Below are 9,291 nucleotides of genomic sequence, written 5' to 3'. Positions count from 1 at the left end.
TCTTCAACACAGGCAAAGCTCGACCGCTCGACAAATTCGTCCTCAGAAACGCTAGTTTTCCGAGCGCATCTTTGGTCTCGCTCTGCAAAGAGGTTTGTGCGTGTTAATGCACATCACTTTTCGTTCAGTTGTGTCCTTAATTGATTTGAGCTACTTAATAAAGAGTTGTCAACATGTCAACCAGTCACTGTATGATAATTTGAAAAAGTATCTTTTTTGTGCACTGACCACACAGGTCTTGACAGTCACAGGTTTCAGAACAAGGGACGCAATCCCGAAGTCAAACGATACTTTGTCGAGTGTACAACATGTAAGCGCCACACTGATTTCTATATATTCGAGCTCTTTCCATTTCGCAAGTTCAAATAAATGTAAACAGCAAATGTATTTACGAAACTAAAGAAGCAACGTGACCAGTTAATTTGCACACAAGTCATTAGCCCTGTGCAGCGATTGGTTCCTTCAGACAGGGACCTAATATAGGTCTATGCTTCAGAGCAAGGGAGACTGATGTCACGGATAGACGACCACCGCCGACCTACAAACTTTGCTCTGTATTGCCAATATTCTTAAAAAGAAATCTTAACACTGAGAATGTTAAAACATTAAAACACAAAAATGATGTATTGCATCTAAAGCATCTAAAGATTGTCTGGCATTTCTGATTAGCGAGACAATCTCCGCAACAAATGTGTGTGCAAACATTTATTCTGGAAATGTTTCCTGTGATATGACAACTTTCATGACTGACAATATCACATTATTTTAACATCAAGCCCACAAACACAGGGTAATATCGGGATGCATGAATAGACACAAAGGAATACTTGAGGTGGGCGTGTACTCGTCGAACGGGTCCAGGTTCATCCGCAGCGTGCCCGAGAACAGCACGGGCTCCTGAAAAGAAAGTAGCGTTGTCTTCACACACACGGTGTGGTAGATAATCTCAACTTCCTGATGTGTCTAAAGTCTAGTGCTTGTTAGCCTGAAACAACACAGAATGCCGGGCAACAACATGAACATGAAAGATACACCATTCCATGCGGTCCCAAGTTGCTGTCAATCTCTCAAAACACTGTTAATCTTGCCTACTGCAATCGTCCCAACCCTTGCCAATCCCCGTGTAGCGAGGGCCATCATACTATCAGCAGTACCTGGGGCAGGATGGTCAGACGGGACCTCAGGTCGTGCAGCCCCATGTGTGCGATGTTGACGCCGTCAATGAGAATGGAACCACTGGCCGCCTCGATCAGACGGAAGAGCGACAGGGTGAGCGACGTCTTGCCCGCTCCTGTCCGCCGCATGTACTGCTTGTGTTTGCTTGCCAGTACGTTCACTTTTTGTTGGAACACGCGAACGGTGGACTAAACAATTGCGGTATTAGCTGGTACAGTTTTACCCTGATCAAAGTGAGTTTTACACAGACCTATACGGCCTGGTACAGCTATGCTTTCAGCTCAGTTAGTGTTGCTCTGACCTATAAGCTGGTACATCTGTACAGGGGAATGTTGCACTGACATGTGGCCTGGTACAACTGTACAGGGGAATGTTGCACTGACATGTGGCCTGGTAAAGCTGTACAGGGGAATGTTGCACTGACATGTGGCCTGGTAAAGCTGTACAGGGGAATGTTGCACTGACATGTGACATGTGGCCTGGTACAGCTGTACAGGGGAATTTTGCACTGACATATGTGGCCTGGTACAGCTGTACAGGGGAATGTTGCACTGACATGTGGCCTGGTACAGCTGTACAGGGGAATGTTGCACTGACATGTGGCCTGGTACAGCCGTACAGGGGAATGTTGCACTGACCTATGAGCCGGTACAGCAGCAGGACGGCCACCACGATCTGCAAGGGAGTGATGATGCCGAAGAAAACGGCGTCAATCTTCTCCGTGATCTGCTGGGTGTCCACCGACATCATGTTGAGGATTTCGCCCGCCGTCACTCTGCTGCGCGCCATGTTATTCATCCTCACCACCTGGACACACGTTTCATTCTTCACTTCATGGTATTGTGCACGTTTTACAAAAAGTTCTGTATTTGACATACCAGTTCTAATATATATAGATTCTGTATTGTACAATCCAGTTCAGGCATAAACATTGAGGTTATATCGCCAACAAAAGAGCTGATTGAGTGCTCTGGACGCCAAGTGGACGTGCTATGGTCTGACCTTGGAGTAGATGGCAGCGATGGGCACGGACTTGATCCTGATGCCGACGCGAGTTGCTCTCAAGAGGGCGTGGCCAAAGAAGATGGCCTTGACCGACGTGGACAGGAAGAGACCCAGACATAATATGACGTAACTGTGCCACTTCCAGCCCTCGTCATCTTTGTTTAATGACGTCAACAAGGCACTATACGACATATCACAACAGAGAGAGTACTAGAGAGAGTGTAGAGAGTACTACACAAAAAAGATTTGATACTTAAAACTGTTAATTTACGGAATTCTACTAAGCTGACACCAGAACATTCCTGGGTTCTCTAACACAATGTTTTAACAGAGTATTATGTCTACAATAGGACAATTCGACGGACAGATTAACATTAAGACTTTTTTGAAAAAATATCATACAGTACGGGCGTTTGTTTTTACATTTAGTCAAGTTTTGACTAAATGTTTTAACATAGAGGGGGAATCGAGACGAGGGTCGTGGTGTGTGTGTGTGTGTGTGTGTGTGTGTGTGTGTGTGTGTGTGTGTGTGTGTGTGTGTGTGTGTGTGTGTGTGTGTAGAGCGATTCAGACTAAACTACTGGACCGATCTTTATGAAATTTGACATGAGAGTTCCTGGGTATGATATCCCCGGACGGGTTTTTTTTTCGATAAATACCTTTGATGACGTCATATCCGGCTTTTTGTAAAAGTTGAGGCGGCACTGTCACACCCTCATTTTTCAATCAAATTGATTGAAATTTTGGCAAAGCAATCTTCGACAAAGGCCGGGGTTTGGTATTGCATTTCAGCTTGGTGGCTTAAAAACTAATGAGTGAGTTTGGTCATTAAAAATCGGAAACTTGTAATTAAAATTATTTGTTTATTAAACGATCCAAAAACAATTTCATCTTATTCTTCATCATTTTCTGATTCCAAAAACATATAAATATGTTATATTTGGATTAAAAACAAGCTCTGAAAATTAAAAATATAAAAATTATGATCAAAATTAAATTTCCGAAATCGATTTAAAAACAATTCATCTTATTTCTTGTCGGTTCCTGATTCCAAAAACATATAGATATGATATGTTTGGATTAAAAACACGCTCACAAAGTTAAAACGAAGAGAGGTACAAAAAAGCGTTCTATGCAGCACAGCGAAACCACTACCCCGCTGAACAAGCTCGTCAGTTTCACTCCGTTATGCACAAGCGGCGGACTACGGTCATTGTGAAAAAATGCAGTGCGTTCAGTTTCATTCTGTGAGTTCCACAGCTTGACTAAATGTAGTAATTTCACCTTACGCGACTTGTTTGTTTGTTTGTTTGTTTCTGGATGACACCTTGCAGGATGGCTGTCTCTGGAGTGCTTTATGCACATTTCTAGCCACAGACACTGGATGTCAGGAGATCTCACATCCCACCCCAAGCCCCCGCCCGGCAGATGTGAAGTGACTGCAGTTCTAGCAGGATAATGAAGCAATCATAGCCAGAGAGGCCATGCAGTGACAAAGGGGCACACAAAGCTCCTGGCTTACTTGAGGAGGACGGGGTTGAGGAAGAAGATGAGGTCCGAGATGATCTTGATGATGAAGCAGACGAGGAGGTCCAGCAAGAACATCCTGCCCAACACTCGTAGTAGGCTGCCCTGGCTTTGTCTGTCCGCCGTCTGTGGGCAAGGAAACAGCGTTGAAATTGTGCGAAACAAGCCTGTCTTTTTCAGTTACGTCTCATGGAATGAGCACTGGCACTGTCTCTAGTTTTAGCAGAAACTAGATTCAGTGCGTTTTATATCGTTCGTCTCATCGGTCTCTATCTACCATATACTATCAACACCACAAAATAGGCTGTCGTAAATGTTCTTTGGTTGGTTTCACCAGCTTTCATTACAATCTCATGTCTTGTGACCATAGATGACAGTTTGTTGGTAAAAGGTGTGTAAGCGTTGAAGGAGTAGATGGCTGAAGATAACTCACACAATACGTCTCTTTTTGTGAGGGGGCCTTGTCTTTGAGAAGAGGTGTGTCTTCCGAGGAGTCGCTTTAGGTTGCCTCCCTTAGCGTGTCCTCACAGTCCCGGTGTCTGATGACAAACACGGCGAGGGTCAGTCACAGTCACCGTCCTCTTCCCCCCCCCCCCTCCCTCCCTCATCTTTTACATTTCCTCTTCTTTCTTTCATTCTTTCTTCTTCAACTGTCACATCATTGTATTATAATAATAATAATAATAATAAATGAGCATTTATATAGCGCAACATCATAACTTTACAATTATACTCTTTGCGCTTGACACATTTAAAATTAAAACACAGTTATACAAGCATTTACATCTACATTCATAGTCAGCAACGCTTAATTAAAAGCATACACCATCAAACATACATTACAAAAGATTCTTCCACTAACTAAGTAATAAAAACATGAATAAAATAGGTATTGCACTTTTAATACTTGTGCCGTTCAGGTAAACCACTACACGCTGTGAACAAAAACAGACTTTTTTTTTTACAGTGGCAGCAGACGTCACATACGTGTCAGTCTTGCCCTAGTGTTGCTTAGCGGTTAAACAACCCCGTTATGACTCTGATGTACTCTTTCTTAATACAAAATCGAGTCACCCCCTATCCCTCTCTACCCTCCTTGCTCTCTCTCTCTCTGGGTCTGTAGTGTGAAGTGGAGGAGCAGTAGCTCCCCTTGTCACGACAACAAGGTCATGGGTTTCTTTCCATTCTTTCAACAAACGGGTTTGGATGACACGGGTTAAAATCGGGAAGCTGTCGAACCAGGACCCGACTCCTGTCTTCTTCTTTCTAGTTGATGCCTCCCTCGCAGAAGAAAAAGCAATTATCTAGACTAGGTGAGGGGGAGAGAGAGAGAGAGAGAGAGAGAGAGAGAGAGAGAGAGAGAGAGAGAGAGAGAGAGAGAGAGAGAGAGAGAAAGTGAGTGAGAGAAAGAAAGTTGCAATTGACTTGTGAGGAGAAGAGCGATCCAGCTCAGCCTGCCAGGCCGCGTTGAAGACAGGCACCACGGTGTCGCTCTCTGCTCCTTGGGATTCAGCTGCCACATGTCTGTCTCCTTCAGCTCGCGTCTGTACCCCGTCGATATCATCCTGTCAACGGTAGCAAACAGTATCACACGTCTGTACCCCGTCAATCATCCTGTCAACAGTAGCAACCATTATCACACGTCTGTACTCCGTCAATATTATCCTGTCAACAGTAGCAAAACAGTATCACACGTCTGTACCCCGTCACTATCATCCTGTCAACAGTAGCAAACAGTATCACGCGTCTGTACCCCGTCACTATCATCCTGTCAACAGTAGCAAACAGTATCACACATCTGTACCCCGTCACTATCATCCTGTCAACAGTATCACACGTCTGCACCCCGTCAATATCATCCTGTCAACAATAGCAAACAGTATTACACGTCTGTACCCCGTCACTATCATCCTGTCAACAGTAGCAAACAGTATCACACGTCTGTACCCCGTCACTATCATCCTGTCAACAGTAGCAAACAGTATCACACGTCTGTACCCCGTCACTATCATCCTGTCAACAGTAGTAAACAGTATCACACGTCTGTACCCCGTCACTATCATCCTGTCAACAGTATCACACGTCTGCACCCCGTCAATATAATCCTGTCAACAGTAGCAAACAGTATTACACACAGAAAGTCACACACACACACACACACGCACACACACACACACATACACACTCACGCACACACACACACACACACACACACACACACACACACACACACACACACACACACACACACACACACACACATACGGTGTCATCCACCAGAAGACGAGGAAGGAGGGGAAGCAGCACGTGGTTTCTGGACACGCCCCCTGGACACAGATTGCGCTTGATCATTTACAGTGGATCAAAAAATAACATTCATCAATCAATAGAACGATAGGTAAATAAATAAGAGTGTTGTATCTCATTTAAACTTATGTTTAATAAAAAAGCTTTAACCTCTCTTTATTCTCTTCATACTTCCGAATGAGCAATTCATCTTCTCTCTTCTGGATTAGCAGTCTTACATTATAAATTCTACAACTCAAAACAAGTTTTGTTCATGCAACCTTATACCTTGAAATCGTTGAAATCACCATACAACAATGACATTGTTCACCAATGTTAGTTTGTAACATACACCTACTGCAGACATAGAAACAGTTACAACGACGGACTAATTGCTGTCCTAGTGGTGGTATTTGTTTGTGCCGTATGTCACAATTAGGCAATTGATTTCCGTATGTTGGATACAATACAGGCACTAAGAGTTGTGGTTTGTGCTGTAGTCATGGTCATGTGCACTAACTGGTCTTCTTATGGCACGGTTTGAAAAATCTCCAGGTATATAATAGCTCCTTGCTGTAGACAAGGTGATTGTTGTTGGGGCCTTTTCATGACCGCAACGTCATGGCTGTGGTTGTAGGCGTTGTAAATGTAGCTTAGTGGCATTGGTTGTTGTGGCTTTTGTTATCCTTGCACTTCTTTCGTGTCTTGTTGGCGACTCAAAATAGGTATTTTACGGTTTTATTTGTTGCCTCTTGCCCCTGTTGTTGTAGTTGTTGTTCTTCTTCGTACTCTTGTTCTTTACGTCGTATGTCACAATGGCTTGGTAACTTCAGGTGCAAAAAGGCAAAACGATGTGGCGGGGGGGAGGGGGGCGGGGGTGGGGGTGAACTGTGTATGTAAATTACCTTTCCTGTGGTGTGAATGGCTTTGTAAGGGAGGTCATCCACAAAGAATGTGAGAGCCAGTGACATGAACTGCAGAACGGCGATGATGACGGTGGTGGTGAAGTGTAACGGGTCGTCTGTATGTACCTGTGGTGGTCAGACATTGTAATAATGTTTAAATACAGTTTATCCTACAAACGTGCCAGAGACAATCCATGACATAACAATATCGTTCACTACACACGTGTGTATATCATCTAAATGAGGTCAACGGGTCAAGCTATGTGATTGGTTATGCACGCGGTATTATTTTTGCACACACAAATGGCAACTTCAACGAACAAACGCAAGGTTCCCACATTAAAATCGTCAAAAAATCAGAACAGCTTAAACGGAACACGTTTTGCATGTCATTGGCAAGAACAATCAAATTTGAACCCTTCCACGCATTGCTCTTAAAATTGCGGGGCTTTGTGCCAACAAACGTGGTAAAATACTAACGAAATCTGGAGGCATTTGAGACATTGGAAACGCTGCTATACGACAAACCAAATATAGGTTTTAATTTTGTCGGTAGGTCATTGCAGATTCAACGACAAAAAAGTATTTTGGCAGTCTTCAAGAACAATAACAGATGCGCCATGTCCTCAAATGTCCTGAACATTCTTTCTCTATGAGGATTTCAACGCGAGAATAATCATTCAGAAATATACGCTTCCATATCACGGACAGCAAATGCCAGCCAACGCCTGTGAAAGCTCACTTGCTGACACGTTTTACTTGAGCATGGGTAAAAGAGTAGTTTTGAGGAATTTGTGTTCGTGTTTAAACCAGTGCACTGTGAGCTGCCGGTGTTGGCTATGTATATAATCAAAGCATAATTTGAAGCTTTCATTACTTTAAATGCCTGCGGATTTTCTGTTCCGTGAAACTGGCCTTTTTGGATGCAAATTTGATTGTTCTTTCCAATGACATGCAAAACTTGTTTTGTAATAGCTGTCCTGAGTTTTTAGTCAATTTTAACGTGGGAACCTTGGTTTTGTGACTTTGATTTTGGGGGGTTTCTGTGTGGTAGGTTCCACTGTATAGACACTATTTCATGTAAAATCAATATGTTTGCCGAAAATGGTAGAGGAATGTATGTCCTTTCCAGCCATATAACTGGTTTCGCAATAAAAGATCTCATTACAAAGATCTGCACTCAAAAGCAGCTGCCTAGGTGGTTTTTTTTATAATGGGCAGTTATTATGTTACAGCTGCATTTATTATGATACTAAAGTGCTGAAGTGCACCTGGCATCACTGCATGTGATGGTCAGTAATAGGAAGGGGCAGTAATCATGGCCACAGGGTCAACGTTACCTACCTGTGCTGGTCACACATTAAAGGCGATAAAGAAATATAACGAGGTGCATTGTGCTTGCAGTGTCGCTGTATGTTATAAATATGGTGTCTGCATGTGGTGATGCTTGTTTGTGAGGGTGTGACATGTGTATGTGCTGTGTGACAGATTTGACCCCACACCCTACCTGTAGCTGCACCAGTGTGTACAGCGGCACCACGCTGCTCAGCGAGCACACAAGCCAGAAGAAGGAAGGAACGCCTTGACATTGAACCCCGTGAACTCGCTCCGCGTGCGTCATCAGTCCCACCGTCACCTGACGTCACACAGTCATTGTGCACACCTTACAAATGCCCAAATATCGCTGTCTGCATACCCACGCCCTGGATAGTGGAACGCCTAGTTATGTCCACCGCAGGAGCTACACACTTTTATGTCCCCCGCAAGACCAACCACATGGTAGGTGTCTCCAAATTAATGCCTTAAAATAGTAGATAACCAGACTTTCTTGTATTGAAGTTTATATCATACTGACCGGTACTTTTTTTTGCATTGGATCAGCCAGTTTTCTTACCATTTTATACTCTCGTGTACTACATATGAGACGAAATTTCACCAAGACAGGTCAGAAATACTGTCCCCTACGTTAAAAATGATAAAATAACACAAATCACGGTCAACAGAAGGGCTTAAATCTTCTTGCTTGTCAAAGTCTAACTACTTGTGGATACTGCTTTCCATTTTTAAGTTTCAGCTTAGCTTAGTTTAGACTCACGATGGGTACAAAGATCAACAGTGAAATTTGACGGGGTAAGATCCCCCGCAGCTTGGTCGATTTGCCTACTACACCCCACCGCAACACTAGGGTAAGATCCCCCGCCGTTATGTTTATCAGAAAAAAATCGCATACAGCTATGGTTTTCGTCTAACCATTGTTTTAGTGTGTGTGTGTGTGTGTGTGTGTGTGTGTGTGTGTGTGTGTGTGTGTGTGTGTGTGTGTGTGTGTGTGTGTGAAATTATTGCACATAAATATGTCCACTTCACACAGGAAGCTGTGAGGTTGTTGCTTTTT

The 9,291-nt window shown here is 43.5% G+C and overlaps 1 long non-coding RNA gene across 1 annotated transcript; it reads right to left on the bottom strand.

The window, feature by feature from the left end:
- Positions 1–3,628: 3,628 nt before the first annotated feature.
- On the bottom strand, positions 3,629–6,037 carry LOC138973179 (uncharacterized). The gene is made up of 4 exons (XR_011457905.1): positions 5,974–6,037; positions 5,134–5,273; positions 4,142–4,247; positions 3,629–3,834 (listed from the first exon to the last, which is right to left on the bottom strand). It is a non-coding gene; the product is annotated as an uncharacterized lncRNA (long non-coding RNA).
- Positions 6,038–9,291: the final 3,254 nt, after the last annotated feature.

The sequence above is a fragment of the Littorina saxatilis genome, linkage group LG8, assembly GCF_037325665.1.
Source record: "Littorina saxatilis isolate snail1 linkage group LG8, US_GU_Lsax_2.0, whole genome shotgun sequence".
NCBI lineage: Eukaryota > Metazoa > Mollusca > Gastropoda > Littorinimorpha > Littorinidae > Littorina > Littorina saxatilis.
This window is presented reverse-complemented; position numbering and strand designations above follow the sequence as displayed.